Consider the following 19,495-nt stretch of genomic DNA (forward strand, 5'->3'; position numbering starts at 1 on the left):
GTACTTCTGGAAAAACCATTAGGTATAGTACAATAATAACCTTTATCCTAGAGAGAGGGAGAAGAGGAAATATGCACGCTTGCTTAGAATTGGTTTGAGAAGATAAGCTGAGGCTTAAAATATATCCTGACAACTAGGTTTGCTCTACAAATCTCCAATGTGTTCTCCAATAAATTTAGAATATGCATTAGTAAAAATGGAAGTTAACTTGTGCAGTCTCCGTCAATGTCTGAGCTTGAGGCTCTGTTTGGTCTCTGACTGTGGTATCTAGGAAAAGTCATTTTCTCAACCTGAGTTTTCTTTCTCTATAACACAGGAGCATTAACTAGATCCCTCCCAGAGATGTGGGGGTAAGGAAACTGCTGTGTCGTTAAAATAGAGCCCGGTGGGTGAGCACCGTATGGTGCTAGTTAGAGCCAAGGAGGCCTGAGAACTTCACCTTTATACTGTATAGTTTTTAAAGTTTCTCTTTATCTGTGATTTAACTTCCTGTCTTGCATATATGTCTCGTGGTGGTTTTGGTGTGGTTTGTTCAGTGCCCAGTTAGGTCTGATGACTGCTTGGCACAGTCATATCTGATGGGGATGGCAAAAGTCATAAAAGCCAGCACAACTGTTTGGCAAAAATCTAGCCAAGCTGAGCCACATGATAGCCCCCATGGCACCTTTGGTTTTCATCTCTACCTGTTGCATATTTGGGTGACTTTTAATATTTGTACAATTTGGATTGATGGGGGAATTTCATATGAATAATTTATGCCTACTTCCAGGAGTATTGCTTCTAAGTTCAGGAAAGTCCTGCACATGCTACCCCTACTATTTTTAGGGAGATACCCTTATCTACTTGAAGGTCTTTCTTACACCTTGGAGGTTGTGACCCACATAAATAAGCCCAGAGGTCTTTTTATGAGGCTGTGAGATATTCTTGAAACATCTGTCCCTGTACTTATGCAGAAACAAGATATTCAAAACAAAGTAAACTTAAAAAGGTCAACAAGATCCAGTGGACTAGAGGAGCTGGCCACAGTTCAGATCCCAAGCCTCTTCCCTCTGTACACTCAGGCAATTATGTGGCAATAAAGTTAGATTAGCTGAAGCTACCTCTGCCCTACACAGACTTATACTGATGAGCAAAGTATGGAGTGGAAAGACGATAAAAGAATGACCTCCCTTTCTTAGAAAAGTTTGCACATTCAGAGGCATTGTGATGTCAGATGACCAAGGAAGGAAAGAATGCCAAGATTAGACATATAAATGAATTTTATAAATATATAAAATATAAACATTGTATTATGCCAGAATTAAATAATAACTGCAGCAGCTTGGCCCTGAGGATATTTCTTGGGCACTTTAACCATTAAGAGTTAATAATACACTGCTTGGGACATGGCCATATGCTCAGGCTGGCTTGGAGATTTTGTTTTGCTTTAGTGTCCTTGTAGACACTAGCCTGAGAACAGGCTGTCATAAGCCTCTAGATTATTAAATATTGGGTTATGGGATTAATGAGTGAGAAATTATGAGGTTAATGAATAAGAATTCCCAGCTAGGTCCTTGGGCAGCAGAGGAGAGGGTACCTGAGCTGGCCTTATCCCATAGCCACACTGATGAATATCTTGCATATCACCATAGAACCTTCATCCAGCAATGGATGGAGATAGAGATGGAGACCCACATTGGAGCACTGGACTGAGCTCCCAAGGTCCAGATGAAGAGCAGAAGGAGGGAGAACATGAGCAAAGAAGTCAGGACTGCAAGGTTTGTGTCCACCCACGGAGACCGTGGGACTGATCTAATGGGAGCTCACCAAGGCCAGCTGGACTGGGACTGAACAAACATGTGATCAGACCAGACTCTCTGAATGTGGCTGACAATGAAGGCTGACTGAGAAGCCAAAGATAATGGCACTGGGTTTTGATTCTACTGCATGTACTGGCGTTTTGGGAGCCTAGTCTGTTTGGATGCACACTTTCCTAGACCTGGATGAAGTGGGGAGGGCCTTGGACTTCCCACAGGGCAGGGCACCCTGACTTCTCTTAGGACTGGAGAGGGAGGGGAGAGTGGGGGGAGTGGGAGGGAAATGGGAGGAATGGAGGAGGTGGAAATTTTTAATAAATAAGTATATTAAAAAATAAAAGATAATTGCTTATCAATGATGTCAAAACTTGAGGGAGAATGATTATAAAAATAGCTCTGTTCTGTTATGGTTTATCAATGATGACTAAAAGATAAGCAAGAGAAAATGAAACACATGTCTGAAAACAAAACTGACCTGTTTTGGAACAGCATGAATCTATTCCTACATACTGAATTCTGTGTAAAGAAAGAAGCGCCCTGGCTGCTAGTAACTCAGGCTGCAAGACTCTCCCAACCATCATGGCCTGGAGCGTTCTGTTCCTCACCTACTCCTTACGTCCTCTGCCAGGACCTGCCTACCACCAGGGCTGGCTCCTAGCATTCTGGCCTGTGAGAGATGCAAGTCATCAGAGTAGGAAAAGCCATACCGACATGTGCTTCCTCTCTGTCTCTCATAAAGCAAAACTCAGAAGTGTCCTGCGTCTAATTCCTCTGTCTATGCTCTTGCATCCAACCATCTTCATCCCTGCCCTCATCGGGAGCAACTACTGTTCATGCTTCCTCACACAGAGTGCTCAAAGGCATTCTTTTCTATGCCATTTATTCGCATCTCATCCTCCCTCCCACCCCTTATTTCTATAATTTTCCTCTTTCTCTTATCATTTCCCCCTTTCTTTTTAATTCTTAGTTAAAATTTCTATGGCTTTCACAGTCTAAAATCTGAGGACTCTGGCAGTATCTCCCCTTGTCCTCTGAGCTACTTTACCTAGCTACCTATGATTTTTTTTTCTCACAAAAACTGATCTAATACTTTTCCTTCTGCCACCCATGTGCCTCCCTCCAAACTCATAATCTTATTCACTAAAATCTGAGTATAGTACATTCTATATGTGGTTGCTTATCCTTTCACAGTTACTGAAATCAAAAGGGACAATTATTGTCAATTGTTTGGTACAATGTTTGTGTAGTGGTTATATTTAGAAGCTTTGGTTTTCTTTGGAATCAATATCTAACTCAAGAAATAATACAAGTTTACATCAGGCACCCCAAGCTCCTTAACTGAAAAATTATTTATTTTTTTGAAGGATGTACTCAGCTCTACACATTCAGGTCCCTTTTGAACATAGCAGAGGCTTTAAGTAAAAAATACAGCTGCCTAACCACAAACTAAGCAATAAAGTAACACAAGAGGCATAAATCCCAATGCTATAGCATTAAAAAAATGAAAAACCAAGACAACATATCTTGGTCAAACATTATTAGCTGGACAGTAATGGCATTTCGATGAAGTCCCAAAGAATGTAAAATAATGACCACAAGTATCAAAACGGCATCAAATGGCTAAAGAAAATAAGGAAAGCAATGTATGATCTGCTAGAGGAATTCAACAAAAAGAAAGACTGAAGATAAAAAACAATCTAAAGCGCTAAAAATACAACAGAGTAAGTCAAATTTTAAACGTCTCTGTGAAAAGTATCTGCAATAGAATAGATCAAGACAGAATATCTCAGTTTGAAGACAAGAGGAGAGTATCAGAACAATCCAACAAAGACAAAATAATAAGGTACCAGTGGGAATTATAGGACATATTAAAAAGCCAAACCTACAGATTGTATGAAAAAAGAAGAAATAGAGTTTGGGGAGAAGAGGAAGAATTTTATTCTAAAATCATAGAATTTTTTTTTCAGAAGAATCAGAAAATTTCCCAGAGTTAGGAAAAGAATGCTATTCCATATACAAGAGGCATTTAAGTCATCAACCAAACAAGAGCAGCAAAGGATTTCTCTTCATATCATAATTAAAACACAAAACACACAGAAGAAAGCAAGTATACTGAAAGTCACAAAGGCAAGTCCATCCCGACACCAGATTACTCTACTAACACTTTAAAAGAAGGCAAAGAGTGACATATTTCAAGTCCTGAGTGTTAGTGTTAGCATTACTGACTGAGATGACTATGCTCAGCAAAGCTATCATGACTGAAAGAAAAAAATCAAACATTTCTGGTGATTAAAATAGACATAAGGAATTTATGACCACTAGACCACCTCTTAAAGGAATCCTCAGACTGAAAGGAAAAACAAATCCACTCAAGAGGCCATAGAAAAGACAATAATTAAGCTGTACTAGATAACAGGTAAGCAGGAGGGAAAAAGGAAAGATCAGGCAGTAGCCCCTCCCCCCATGAAGAGATGCTGGCTATGAGATTAAGTAGAAAAGCAAGAAGCATTTATTTGTTGCCTTCAAAGCATGGACCTCACCACAAAAGTCAGACACTATGCTACCTCAGTGCGAAAGGATGGAAAACAAAGCAAAATGACATGGAAACCAGCAGGTGTTGCTGTTCTGCCATTTGACAAGATGGACTTCAAAGCCAGCAAGAAAAGAGAAAGGCCACTGCACTCCGCTTAATGGACCGGTGACAGAATTTTGATCTGCAGTGACCTCAACCCCGTGACCTTGCAATGGTTTGGCTTGCAACTGTCTCAGCTTTCCCGTCTCCGTTTGGCTCATTGAGATATTGATGCTGAGATACTTAAGTCCCCAAAAGCTTTCCACTCCTTTGCTTTTTAATTCCTTGAAGCCATTCTGTAGCCTCTGTGCATATAGGTGTGTGTCTATATTGAATGCATATGTATGTATTGATATACAGTTATATAATCCATGCATAAAACATAAATGTATCAATTATATTTCATGCATGTGTGCAAACATAAACATGCATACATATATACATATTCATTATGATACATAATGCGATCAGAGAATTAACACTAGTGGTTGCTAGTAGAAGGATAGATGTTGTACTAACCTTGACCAGTGTTATCTTGGAAAACAGGGTGATCTGACAGCTCTTTTCACACACCAGTTTCCATCAAGTGTCCTGGATGATTGTGCCGTCTAGTCCGATGTCTGTTTGTCTCCAGCTGGAGTTACTTGGGGAGAGGGAAGCTCAACTGAGAACATGCTTCCCTAAGACTGACCTGTGGACAAGCCGGTAATGCATTTTATTGATTGGTGATTGATATGGGAAGGGTTCAACTCAATGTGGGTGGGGCCACCCCCCGGGCGGGTGGCTCTGGTTGCTATAAGAAAGCCGTAGAGAGAAAGCCAGTAATCAGCACTCCTCCATGGCCTCTGCATCAGGTCCTGCCTCCAGGTTCCTGTATTCCTGCCTCACTTCCCTCGGTGATGGACTTCGATGTGGAACTGTAAGCTGAAACACACCTTTCTTCCTCAAGTTGCTTTTAGTCATGATGCTTGTCATGACAACAGAAACCCTAAGATAATGATGGGCTAAGTACGACATGATTTAATGCCTCAGTCGCTGGTCCCGCTGTTCTTTTGTCCTGATTCTTCATGGCTGTCCTCTGATCCTTACTTTGGGAATAGGATGCTTCCCCCAGGCCACTGTGTCATGGAAGTGTATAATGTCTTTATAGAGAGTCATCGCTAAAACCGCACCGAGGACGGGGATTGTAAATGATTCTAGAACTGTTAAGAATCTGGAGGTCTCTAGAAGAGATGGTTTAACTGAGCTTGCATCGTGACAGAGACAAGAACTTGCGAGTCAGAGATAGAGTGACAGTTTGCATGTCCAGTGTCACCAGTTTCATGTGTCTCAGGCTCGGTCATCAATGTCACAGGGTTCAAAGGTGAGGCCTTATAGTGTGACTGGATCTTGAGTACTCCAACCTCATGGTTAGATGAATCCATTTATAGGCTTGCAATGTCTCAGAAAAGGGTTACTGATATTAAAACCAGCCACACTTGGGTTGTAGATTGCCACGAAGTGGGCAGTTTTATTCCCCAACTTGTGTCCAGCATGAGGTTGTCCTAGAAGCAGCAGGTCTCAGCGTGCAAAACTGCAGCTGAGTCCCCTGCACAGGAGCCAGTCCCTCTGCTGCAGCTGCATGTTGAGTTTTAGTGAATGGAGGAGGATGTGCTCCCAGCCTGAGCTGGAACATCAAGTCCAGGGTGGTCCATTTCTTCAAAGTCTAGAAGGCAGCCTCAGTCTCCCTCCTCTTTCAGACAAGCAGGGCAGCGTGTCTGACTCTGAAGTCCCCAGTCTTCCTCTGATACCTGGTCACGTGGGGAGTAAGACACCGGCCAGAAGCAGGAGCCAAGCGAGAGGCGGACTGGGAAAATGTAGACGTACGTGCTGATTGGCTGGGCTTCTGCATGCACTGAGGTGAAGAAAGGCCAATCAGGAGAAAACCTGTCAACCCCAGAGGAGAGAAAGTCAAAGGCTGCTAAAATAGGGGTGATAGGGTAGTTTTCAGTAGAGCCGCTGTCCATCCCCTCTGTCCCTTCTATGTGGAAGAGGAAGCTGGGAAGGAGTGATGGGGAACTGTGTCCCCAGACTGTACCTGAGGATTTGCCTGCACCCTCATCAGGCAGCTGGAAAAATTTGTTCCTGTTGTTCTAATTGCTGTTATTTCAACTGTATATTTGGCATCAATGGCCCTCCTCTCACCACCTGGAGTTCCCTGAGAGACTCCCAAGTGACCAGACTACTCCCGTAGAGAACCCTCCATGATCGGTTACCTCCCTCCTAGATGGGGGAGTCTAACCAGTAAAGAAGAGCTTCTAGTAAGGATTTCCCACACGCTTCTTCCTGTAGCTGTGCAGACCCACATGCTAACAGCACGGTGACAACAGGACAATGGAGCCCAGTGTCCTGTGCCTGGCAACTTTAGATGCAAGGAGGCACAAGACTGGGATTTTAGTGCCTGCCTTCACCCACCCTGCTCTGCACTGCTCTCCAAGGTGGTTTCTCTGAAACTTGGTTCTTTGTCACTTCCTTCCCCTACCGTTTCCAGATCCAACTACGGAATCCTTCTCCATCATACCTAGGAACACACCTTCCTAACCTATCTTCCCCCATTGTCATTCTCTGGCAGACATCGTTTGGCTCTTTAGAAATTCTAGCTCAACATTTTGGTTCTTCATGAGCAAGATAGTGTTATGTTTCAGATAAGGATCTGGAATATTGTGCTTTTGGTGTTCAAAGAAAGTTCTTGAGCATCTAGGAAGAAGAGGTTTTGGAAAATGGCAGAAAGAAGAGCAAAGTCAGGTGGTGGTGGCCCTCACCATTAATCCCAGCATTCCAGGGGCAGAGGCAGATGGATCTCTGTGCGTGACTGCCCAGTATATAAAGCAAGTTCCAGAACTGAGTGGTTACACAGAAAAATCCTGTCTCAAAAAATATATATAAATAAATAAAATGAATCCAGACAAATAAGTAAGCAGGTAGAAAACAAGACAAAACCCAAGAAGCTCACACTGAATTAGGAGGCACACAAACATCCAGCTGAAGTCCTCTGGGGACAGTCTTTGGGAGAGACACCTTCAGTTCCAATTCGGCTTTTACTTGAATGAAAATTCAAGTAAATTGGTGAGAATTCATATTTCTCATTCCACTGCAGGCTTTTTTAAACATCCTGGGACAAACAATAGACATCAGTTGGAAATGGAAATGGACCTGCTGGTTATTCTCAGAGATGATAGCTTTCCTCTTGGGCTGCTTTGCTTCTATTTTTCCTCTTGGTTATGAGTTGAAGGACCAGCCTATCCTCAAATGCTAAGTCTTCTAAGACACTTTGAGATAAACATGCTTTGTTCTGAAGTTTAAGGGACTACACTACAGAACTTTGCTGGTTAGGTTTTTGTCAGCGTGATCATAGGCTAGGGGCATCTGGAACTTTGCTGGTTAGGTTTTTGTTAGCGTGATCATAAGCTAGGGGCATCTGGAAAGAGGGAAACTCTGCTGAGGAAGTTCTTCCATCAGATAAAGGATTTTTGTTGATTAGGATTGGTGATGGATGGAGATAGAGACAGAGACCCACACTGGAGCACTGGACTGAGCTCCCAAGGTCCCAATGAGGAGCAGAAGGAGGGAGAACATGAGCAAAGAAGTCGGGACCACGAGGGGTGCACCCACCCACTGAGACAGTGGAGCTGATCTATGGGGAGCTCACCAAGGCCAGCTGGACTGTGACTGAAAAGGCATGGGATAAAACTGGACTCTCTGAACATGGCGAACAATGAGGGCTGATGAGAAGCCAAGGACAATGGCACTGGGTTTTGATCCTACGTAATGTGCTGGCTTTGTGGGAGCCTAGCCAGTTTGGATGTTCACCTTCCTAGATATGGACAGAAGGGGGAGGACCTAGGACTTACCACAGGGCAGGGAACCCTGACTGCTCTTTGGACTGGAGAGGGAGGGGGAGAGGAGTGGGGGGAGGGGGAGAAGGGAGGGAGGAGGGGGAGAAGGGTGGGAGGAGGGGGAGGGAAATGGGAGGCTGGGAGGAGGTGGAAACTTGTTTTTTTTTTCCTTTTCTCAATTAAAAAAAGGATTAGATTAAGATATAACAGTCACTGTGGGTGATTTTGCCACTGGACAGGTTGTGTTGGGGGTAGAAGACAGCAAGGTATGATCTTGGGGATCAAGGCAGGAGAACACGTTCTTCCATGGTCTCTGCTTCAATTCCTGCCCACAGGTTCCTTCTCTGAGTTCCAACCTTGGATTCTTTCAATGATGGGATTAAGGATGTGTGTTATTGCTGCCTGGTCTGTAAGACTGCCCAGTGCGGCTGTTACACTTTTCTGATCCTCAGGCAAGCTTTATTTATTGAAATACATATGAAACATCACTACAAACTCATTGCCCCAAAAGAACCTAAAAAGAATGGTCTATACACAAGGACATGAGGAAAGACATAGATGAAAGCAAATAAGGAAACATACCTGGACTGTGCCTTGCACTTCTTGTCATCGTGTGGTGTCCTCTCACTTTTGGGGATACACCTTCCTTGGACGCTTTTTGTGGGGTGTGATATGCAGCAGCATAGTCTGACAATGCATGTCCTAATCCTCTTCTTCCATCTTGCACAGCCCCTGGGCTGCAGGGAGCTTGCAGGTGAAGTCCTGCGCGGTTCCGGGCCACTTAAGGGTGTTTCTGACCTAGAGCTAGTGGAAACCCTGGTGTCCTCTACCTCTGGCGCAATCCTTCTTGGGAAGCAAATTAACGGAGCAGTCATAGAGCGTTTCTGACCTCTGCCCAGAGTGGGTGTCTTCTTGGGCAGGTCAGGAACGTTCTTCTCCCTCCTTTGTCTTAGAGGAGGGTTTTCAGTGGATGAGACTAATATCTGGAGAGAATGTTCACTGGTCCTCCTCCAGGGAAGGGGGACTTGTGACGGGTCTTCTACAGAAGGGAAAGGTGTCATCCCTGGGTTCATTGACTTTGTGTGGACACTACTGTCATTGTCCTGGCAAGCCTGACATCTCAGTAAGTGGGATGCAGCCATTGTTTCATTGAATTTTCTGTGCTTTGAAGAAGAGTGTCAAACCCAATGTTTTCCGTGGCTGCTATAATTTCAGAGTCTGGGCAGGTGGGGTCTCCATTATAGTTAATAGTAACAGTCCTTTCCCCTTTCTGAAGCCATGGGTGACCCATGAGGTCCCTGACAGTTGGCCTCTGCCTTGCATTCACTGTTAATAACAGGCCGATCATGCTCCTTAAGTCCATGGAAAGCTGATAGGAGATGTTATACCTCCCTTGCAGAACTTGTTCCCTAAGTTTTGACAAGGTGGCCCCTGCAAATGGGCCACATAATGTAAGAGGACCCCCAAGGTCCAGATGTCAGCTTTGGAGCCATCATAAGGGATGCCCAGGAAGATTTCCAGGGGGAATGAACTGGAAGGCACCACACAGCCTTTCTAGCTTTTGCCCAGGCCTGAATCTGGCACCCAGGCCAAAGTCAATAATCTTCACCTTTCCGTTCTCATCCACGACGACGTTGTCAGGCTTTAAGTCTCTATGAGTGACGCCTTCATCATGGCAGTAGCCTATGGCACTGAGCCCCTGAACAAATATGCTTCCAGCCTCGTCTTCCTTCAGGCATCCAGCCTTCCTGACGCGCTGAAATAGCTGCTCTCCCTCAGCCACTTCCATAACTAAACAAATGTTCTGTTCTGTTTCGATCACCTGCAGGAGGGAAACAATGTTAGGATGGCAGAGCAGCATCCTCATGATGTCGGCGTCGGACGTTGTCGGCTCCCACAACTTCTCCCGCTTCCCCAAAGCTTTCACGGCGACTGGGGCACCTGTGAGACAATGCTGGGCCAGCACGACTTTGCCAGTGCCACCCCGGCCTAAGGCCTCCAGGATGGTGTACTGCCTGGTGAACACGTCTTCATCAGAGATGCTGGGCACCGTGCTGGGCTCTGAGTACTCGTCCTCACTGTCACTGGACATGGTTGTTAGTGATGTTGCTGCCAAAGAAGAGGGGAGGGGAGGGGAGGGGAAGAGATGTAAAGGAATGCAAGCAGCAATATCGGAGATGTAAAGTAAACACAGAAGACAAAGTGAGACCCCACGAAGAAGTAGCTTTAAACGAGAGCACTGAAGACACACAGACAAAACAAACTCGACACCCAAATCGAGCTCTGACTCCCAATCCAGTGAAGTGGAAGGACCACGACTCAGGGAGGTTCTGGATGCTACTCGGAAAACTTAAACAGGAGCAAGGGGATCGAGACGGAAGTGAATGGAGCAAGAACGAGTGAGAAAACAATATACAAAATAAAATATAATTTTAAAACCAATACCCCAAACCAGCTACCTCTAATACCTATCAAAGAAATTCAAGCAAACCAGAACACGTAAAGAAATGACAACAGAAATCATCAAGTAAGCTGAAGCAATCTAGCAAATATAAATAGCAAACCAGACAAATCAGAAATCTTAGAAACTCAACACTACCGCAAGCCAAAGAGGTGTAAATCCCACAGGTCAAGTACACTACTAATGACCTATGAATAATTTAAAAAGTAAAAGGTACAGAGAACCAAAATAAATGAAATTTTAAAATATAGCGAAAATTTGAGTCAGAAAAAGTTAAAAAAGAAAGTCCCTCGAACACAACCATGGAACACCGGAGAAAAATAAAACCAGAAGAAAAAGAGGAATATAAGCAGAAAAAAAATAAATAAAACTAAAAATAGAAAACCAAGAGTCAAAGAGTGAGCGAGATGCCTCATTCAGTAAAGCATTTGCCTTGCAAGCATGGGGTCCCGAGTTAAAGGAAAAGATTCACTTCCTACCCCAAAAATACAAACAAAAGCCACCACCCACGCTACAGAGGTCTAGTGTCATGAGCTCTAATCCCAGCACATGGGTCACAAAGGCAGATCCCAGAAGCGCCTCGGACAACCAGCCTAGCTTAAGTGGCAAAATACAGGCGAGTGAATGCCTGTGCTCTGGAAACTGAGATTATCAACATACCTTTAGTGAGTCACTGAAGGTGGAGCCCAGGCCTGCAGCAGTAGCTGCACAAAGTAGGCACATAAACCCACACCCATCCACCTAGACACAAGGATGTGTATACACACAACTACCCACAAAACACACCTCCACCCACACCTATATAGTCACACAGTCTCACACACATACACAAGGATATCTATACACACAGCACACACCTACGCTTAACACACACACACACACACACACACACACACACACACACGCAAGTGTGGAACTGCCCGTCAAGTCTGATATGTAGTAGTCAGCCTGGGGAGAGCAACGAGACTTGCTGTCTCACAGTAGAAGAGATGTGGTGTTTCTCTTGGGACAATGCTTAGCCAGGCATGCTGTGTATTTGGGGGGATGGGGTGCTTCCAGAACTTCTATTCATTATTGTATATGAGGCATGTAGGGACACAGCATCTGATACCCAACAGTACACGTGGACAGTTCCCAGGACTATTGTCCGGCTCAGACTGACACCTAGAAGTGTTTCTGGGCAAACAGGAATGATCATCATGGCGTGCAAACTTTCATCATAGGCTGGGAGCTGTAGGAGCGGAGCCTGATGCTGTTTCCTGAGGGGAAGGAGAGGGTTCCTAAATGCGCTGGTACCTTGCAGTGTATGGGGGGGGGGCATGGGTGCTGACCTACAAGGCCTGATACCTCCCCATTTTGAGTCACTGCAGGGGACTGGTGGGCAGTCACTAATGCTGGCACTCTATGAGGGACATGGATGGTGTGGCAGGGGTGGATCTAACCAGGTCTGACATCTAGTACAGGTCAGGTCAGAGGGAGCAGTGGGAACAAATAGTAATATTGTCCATCATAGCCCTTCAAGAGATCAATAGTACTTATGTTGTCCTAAGGGTCCTACCCTGGCACCTCCCTGCTCTGATTCATAATAGCAATTAACACTTTGTAGCAGCTTTTGATCCGGTAGATTGTTTTTGTTTAGGTCCTGAGATGCAGGTGATAAAAAGGCTGTTTGTTGACTAACCATGTCCAGATATTATTAATCACACTTAAGAAATGTAAAATAATACACATATTCTCTATCTTTCCCTTAGATCCTGCAATGGTTTAGTCTTTCCCCTTTTGTAACCTGTAGAGGCCCCTTTAAGAGAAGGCCAGAACCTGCCCACAGCAGTAGCTGTGGTTAGATACAAACTAGCTGATAAGCTTTGCTGTGTATCTTCAAAGAATACCTGTGTCCCCAAGAATCTTCCTTGTAGTTTTTTAATTATTATTCTCAACAAGCTGTTAATGAATGGATATAATATGTATATATGTTTGGGAGTTTGTAATGGCAGGAGAATAAAGAGCGTGATTCACACAGCACGTGTGTGAGTTCATCCTGTTATATCTTAGATTAGATGTCCTAAGTCCCTTTCCCTGTGCTGAGGCAACTGACTTGAACCTTGGCAGGAAGTCGGTAGGGCTGGACTCCGCTGTGTCCTAAAACCAAACTATTGAAAATAGAAGAAACTCTCAAAATTGGGATCTAGAACTAACCATTTCTCTTTGGGGTTCATTTTTCTCAGGCGTTTTGTGACAAAGACAGAAGCTAGCACAGTGACGACATTGAAAAGACCAAACTACACCAGTGCAGACAGATAGGCAGTTGCCAGGCATTGGTGAGAAGGATGCGATCATCAGGGTCCTCCTTGCTTCTGCTCCCAAGTACCAGAGTAATAAAGACACAGTGATTTGTCCTCTCAAGGCTTGTCATGTGTTAGCCGGGGGCATGATAGAAAGCCCAAAGAAATTGACTTATAAAAAGACTTCATATTTATAAATGTTTAAGCATCTTATTGCAGGGTGTGGCTGCTTTAGGCCTGCAGCAGCACAGTATGGCATGCTGGCAGGACCACGTGGTGGAGGGGGTCTGTTCCCCTTGTGACAGCTGTGTCACAGGGCATAAGAGCAGTAATGTCTTAAAGAACACACATCAGTGTGTCCCTGAAGGAACAGAACAAGCTGCATTTTGAGAAAGAACTCCGTAGGAGGGTGAATGCAGCCCAGCAAAGTCATAAACATTACCCCAAAACTGTGCCTGCCCTGGTCAAAGTGACCCACCAGGGTACCCAAACAGCATCTGTTTACATCTGCTTTCTTCAAAAGTCCTTGTAGGTACCTGATAACCACTGTTTTGACTGTTTTGAAATTCCCCTATACCACAACCAGCAAATTTAAAAGTTGTATACTTTTACTCAATCCCAAAACGCAAAGGCTTGTGCCACTCTGCCTGCAGATCCCCCCCCCCCGCCCCCTTTAAAAACCCATTACCCTGAGAGCTCAGAACCGTTCTCCCTGACCCATTGTGGAGGTGTGTTGGATTATGGTCTGGGTTAGCTAACTTGTAATCAATAAACCCCAGTGTGTCGTCATCGGATACCAGCTCTGTGGTGGTCTTGATTGAGAGTCCCATGACTTGGGTATGACATCACCATGTCTAGCATCTCTCAGTGACAGTAGCTTCAGCAGTTGTAGGCCTTGGCGGGGGGGTGGGGGGGGGGGAACCAGACCACAGACTCTTAGCAATACTTTCTTGCTTGTTTAAATCTAGCTTGTAGAACTTTTACGATTAACCAGCTCCTAGTTTAGGCTTCTATTGCTGTGAGAAACCACCATGACTGAAAAGCAACTTGGGTAGGAAAGGTGTTTACTTCATCTCATAACTTTAAGGTCATATTCCATTGCTGAGGGTAGTAAACAGGGCAGGAACTTACTCAGGGCAGGAACCTGGAGGCAGGAGCTGATGCAGAGTCTATGGAGTGGGGCTGCTTACAGACTTGCTCCGCATGGCTTGCTCAGCCTGCTTTCTTAGAGAATCCAGGACCAACAACTCAGGGCCTTGCTGTACACAATGGGCTGGATCCTCCTACTTGTAATTAACCAATTAACTAAGACAAAGCACCATTTGTAGGCTTGCCTGCAGGCCAGTCTTTCAAAATGGAAGTTCCCTCCTCCCAAACAACTCTAGCTTATATCAAGCTGACACAAAGTTAGCCAGCGCATTCTTGGAAACAAATGAATATGTACAAAATTGCTACTTACTTTCCTTTTACTTTTGACACCAGTTTTCCTTTTGTTGCGTTGACTTCATTCTGCTCCTGGGCTTGTGGGCCTCTTGTCTCAGCCTCCTGAGTAGTTGGAATTATAGATATTTACCACATGGCCAAGCTTGTTTTTGCATAAATTTAAAATTTGAATTTTCACATTATAAAATCAAATTGGTACACAAGCACGGAAAAGTCAGAAAAAATTAAAACCTACATAAAAAATGTTCTTAATTTTTGAGTCAGCCTTTGCTAATAAAAACTCATTTTTCTCATTTGCAAAAATGTATAAACACTATTTTGAGTTAAGACCTCACTGTTTTGGCTACGAAGATATGGAATTAATGATATTGCTTTGTCTTTCTGCCCGAGGCTCCACAGTACCTGGGGTTATGGGCACAGGTTGGGGTGTTGAGCTAAAAAACATAATTTACTATTTGCAACCCTTTTATTGCAGAATATTAATAATTTTGCATAGTTGCTAGAGGGTGTCCTTCCTGGTGTCAAACACGGAAGCAAAGAGATGAGAACAAGAACCTGGTTCTAATTGACTCTGTCAACCTGGACCGGACTTTGAGGAGTCTGATGCAAGACTATTCATCGCCAGCATATTTAAAACACAGTGCGACTCAAGAAAAGGTTTTCAGGCAACAATCAGTCCAATTTTGGGTGCACAACACAGCTTAAGATGTGACTACATAGAAACTCTTTTACAAAGTACATGTAACCGTGAAGGTGGGGTCTGTACTAGCTAAAAGGTCTAGAATTTTGTGTCATCTCTGACCGGGAGCATAGAGGTCAGCAGGCTGTAAAAAACATGTGGCATTTCCCCTAAGGATGGGTAAAGTGGTCCAGGGATGGGAGAGTCCGGGATAACCATTTTGGAAAATTTTAGTGAGGTCTGTCTCTATAGCAAAGGTAGGTGGGGTCTGCCTTCACGGATGGCATAAAGGTCACCAGGTCATTAAGAAAATCCTCCCCTAGCCTTCTGGGTATTTTATCTTCTCCACTGGAAAGAGACCCCCTGTGAGTGTAGAATTCCTGGTTTCCCTAGTGATCTGTGGGTGCCAGGACCTTTGTGCCCCCCAATAGTGGCTTAATTTTGTGTATGTGTGTCCACATGTATGTGTGAGTGCATGTGTTTATGGATGGCTGAGTGTGTGCACACCTGTAGAGTCCAGAGGTCCACACCAGTGGCATGGACCTCTTCCTCAATCACTTCTGACCTTATTTTTTGAGACAAAGTCTTAGTTTCTTTGAGAGTTATCCCTACCTAGAAGAAAATATTTTGCTCAGTTTGGGTCCTCTTGGTTGCACAAGCACTTTTCAGCTGGCCATGTGCCCAGCCCTTACATGTTCCTAGCCTAAATAAAGACCATTCTCCAATGTCATGCCTATCTTTCAAAAGACAACAGCTATAAATAGGCATTATTTCCACACCGTCTCCTATATATTCTGAGAGACAACGATCACTGTGCTGACAGGAAAAAGGGTACGTTCAAGAAGATTTTGGAAACACGATTATCGTTTTAGAGAATGATGAGAAATTTGTGGAAATCTGACAAGAGAAAAGACAACATTTGATTATGCTGTAAGTGGAAAGATGCTTTCTATACGGAAGAGGAACTTTCTCTTGCTTTTCACTGATGCGAGTTCAAACCATGTGTAGATCTAGACATGTGTGGATAGAACAGGGAAACAGGTAACAGATCATCCAGTGACGACCACTACTCAGTATGTTTATAGGATGTTGAGTTAACGTATGTGGAACCCATGGTTTCCAGCCACATCGACACATAATTCATCTGTTGTAAACGCCAACATAAAGCAATAACAATCTATTTAAATTATTTTAGCTGAAACTAGGAGGTACGTATCAGAGCAAGTGTACCTAGGCAAGGTGCTGTGTGCATCCCCGGTATCAAAAAAAAAAAAAACCCACAAAAATTGTTTCCAGACTCCTTGTATCCAGATGTTAGACCAGTGTACCCGCAATCTTAACATTTTAGCACTACATTTTAAGTAGACAGAATCTTCAAAAGATGGACGATACAGTCGAGCAGTTGTTGGCTCACTGAAAGAGTGAAATAAAAAAAATGGCTACAATCTATTAATTGTACCAGATTTCTTTTAAACTCTCTTGTCCTGTGGCATGTTAGCACTCAGGATGCTGAAGCAGGAGGGCACTATGATTGAAGGCCAGCCTGATCTCTTTTCTAAGTAAATTCTACGCCAAGGCTGGGGAGGAGATGCTGAGGAAAAGCTGTCTTTGATATTGCTTTGGGGGTGTTTATGTTATCACTGCAAGGTTTCTAAAGTCCAGTCCCCGACTGTGGCACTGTCGTCTGCTACCGATGAGAAAATGCCTTCTGAGCTTTAATAGAAAAGACCACATTTGGAAGCACAGCTGGTACAACACATGGAAAACGCGCTCTAACGCTGTATTACAAGATTTCGCCAGCAGAGGGCATAGTTGGACATTAGTAATCACGCCCTGCTAGGCGGCATTAAACCAGCACCCACGCGGCTGTCACAACAAAACACCAGTTACCTGATCCTCACTAAATTCACTGGTTTAGTGAAAAACTCAGTAGGGCTGGGGTCACTGGGAAGTGGCCGATTTCCAATGAACCGCACAATGCCGGTCCATACAGGCACCTCATACTGTGAATAGGGCTCCCCAGGTGGAAGGGGCTTGCCTCCAGGTACTGAGCTAGGGGGTTGGTGGGCTGGACTGGGGGCGGGACTTGGAGGAGTGGGGCGTGGCCACAAGATGAGTTGGGGTTGCACTGGGGAGGCTTAACTGACGTTCTCAGCCAGTGCTGGGTCTGTTGACTTCCACAGACCAGCCTGTGTGGGGTCCTTTCGTCACATGCCACAGGAGCACGTGCCCTTCTCACCAACGGTTCCACTGGTTTTTGCCAACGGCACAGCTCAGGCAAGCACAGACGCCTCTGCCTCCTACTGCAGGGAGCAAGCACAGGAGCACCCCCAACCTGCCTAGGTGGCCAGGACAAGTGTGAAGCAGCGCATGGAAACTCTTGCCTTCACAGTGGGTCCATGCAGAGCCAGTGATGTCGTGCAGGGCGGGGCTGATGTTGAAAGTTCATAGAACAGGTGAATGTTTTCACTGTTAAACTGGTCCACACAGGCCGTTCACAGAAATGCTTGTGGGCCTTGGGCTATGCTTAGCTTGGGCAGTGGGTGGTTGATTGTTAGTAAATTGGTTATTTAAAGAGTTTAGCGCTTAGTCTGTACAATGTGAAAAGCATGTCCAACTTAATAGTATGCTGAGAAAAATGTTGTAGAAAGTAAATTCGCCTTTTTTGTATGTCATGCAGTAGTCTTGGCAGGCAGAAGGGTCGTTTGGGTATTTTTTTTTAATTGTATGATTGGGCTGCTTATATGAAAACAACTCACAAGGTGTTTTATTTGCAAGACAGAAACCAGTTAAGTAGGCAAAGTTAGCAAATGTTTGAGTCATTCATATAATTATAGCTCATAGAAAAACATGCTGTTGTAGTAGGGCATAAAATACCGACTCTTGTGACAGGTGCTTCTAACTGTGGACAATCCATCTTATAATAAGCACATATATAAATACATACGTACACTTGTGTCCACACATGTATTGTGAGGATTCGTTCCTGCGTATTCATAACTGTACTGACAGACATCCCTAGTCTCTAGCTCTAAATGAAGTCAAGCAGCCACTCCCTCCTGTGAACAGGTGAATCCGGGATGAGAGAAAATTCCAGGTTAGTTCTTTGCACTTCTCCATTGAGGGCAGGGTGACCTATGTACCCTCAGGTCAGCCAGTGAGTAGTCAGGAAAGGTTTGAGGAGTTAGGGGCAAGTCCCTGGAGGACCGAGACCACAGGAGTACCCTGAGAAAGACAGTGAGTGTACAGACTTACACACATAAATCACCTCCCGCTTGCAAACTATGTGTATCTGTTTATTTATTCATTTATTTGATGCTATTGTTGACAGTAGGAAGCTGGTTGATTGTAGAGGACGGAGGTCCATAAGAATAGCAGTGCACAGCAACGGGGTGTGGCAACACCAGCTACAACATTCGTTGTCTGATCTGGTAAGTTATTTAAGTGACGTATTGCTGTGATTTTGGTCACTGTTTGATGGAGATACCTGCTCCCATCTCAAAAGGTTGCCGTGAGGATGCCGTGGCTGCACTTTGCTCAGGGTGATGGCTTGTCTGTTCTGCTGCTTCTTCAGAATGATTTTTGCTTGGGTTTTGCTCAGGGAGGGTCCTTTTTTGCTACCAGTGTCCTTGCTCCTTACAGTGTGGATTTCCAGTCGTAACTCTCCATTCCATGCAGGGGGAGCAGGAAGACTTTGTTCTGTAGCACGCAGGATCCCCTTGTTAGTATGACTAGCTGCTGTTAGTACGACTCAGGGGGCTGCCATGACATGTTTTCATCCTATTTGTGCTTTGAGAATTTCCAAAAATATTTCATTTTTTAAAAAATATTTTTATTTATTTATTATGTATACAATATTCTTTCTGTGTGTATGCCTGCAGGTCAGAAGAGGGCACCAGACCTCATTACAGATGGTTGTGAGCCACCATGTGGTTGCCGGGAATTGAACTCAGGGCCTTTGGAAGAGCAGGCAATGCTCTTACCCTCTGAGCCATCTCTCCAGCCCCCGAAAATATTTCTTGACATTTTGATTTGCTTGAATTTGGTGGCAAGATGTAAATTTTACTTTGAAAACTGGTAAGCAGTGGTCGCTTTATAAACATGTAATGCAGGCTTTATCCAGTGTGCCAAGGGCATCTGCCCTTAAAGAAGCGAAGGGAGAAAATGTGTGCAGGAAAGTCAATGCCTCTAAAGAGATCTCCAGCAGAATAGGCTTTCATGCTTGCATTGCAGTGAGGCTGTTGGATGGGAGGAAGGTCCTTCAGTATAGTAATTTATATGATCTTTAAATTGGCGTTATACTTGTGATTACAGAAAAAGATGCTCAGTTAATTTTTTGTTTGTTTTTCAAGACAGGGTTTCTCTGTATAGCTTTGGTGCCTGTCCT

The 19,495-nt window shown here is 44.3% G+C and overlaps 1 pseudogene; it reads right to left on the reverse strand.

The window, feature by feature from the left end:
- Positions 1-8,867: 8,867 nt before the first annotated feature.
- On the reverse strand, positions 8,868-10,335 carry LOC121449129 (annotated as a pseudogene).
- Positions 10,336-19,495: the final 9,160 nt, after the last annotated feature.

The sequence above is a fragment of the Microtus oregoni genome, unplaced genomic scaffold (genome assembly GCF_018167655.1).
Source record: "Microtus oregoni isolate MIOR12 unplaced genomic scaffold, Mior012 000006F_ref0000085, whole genome shotgun sequence".
NCBI lineage: Eukaryota > Metazoa > Chordata > Mammalia > Rodentia > Cricetidae > Microtus > Microtus oregoni.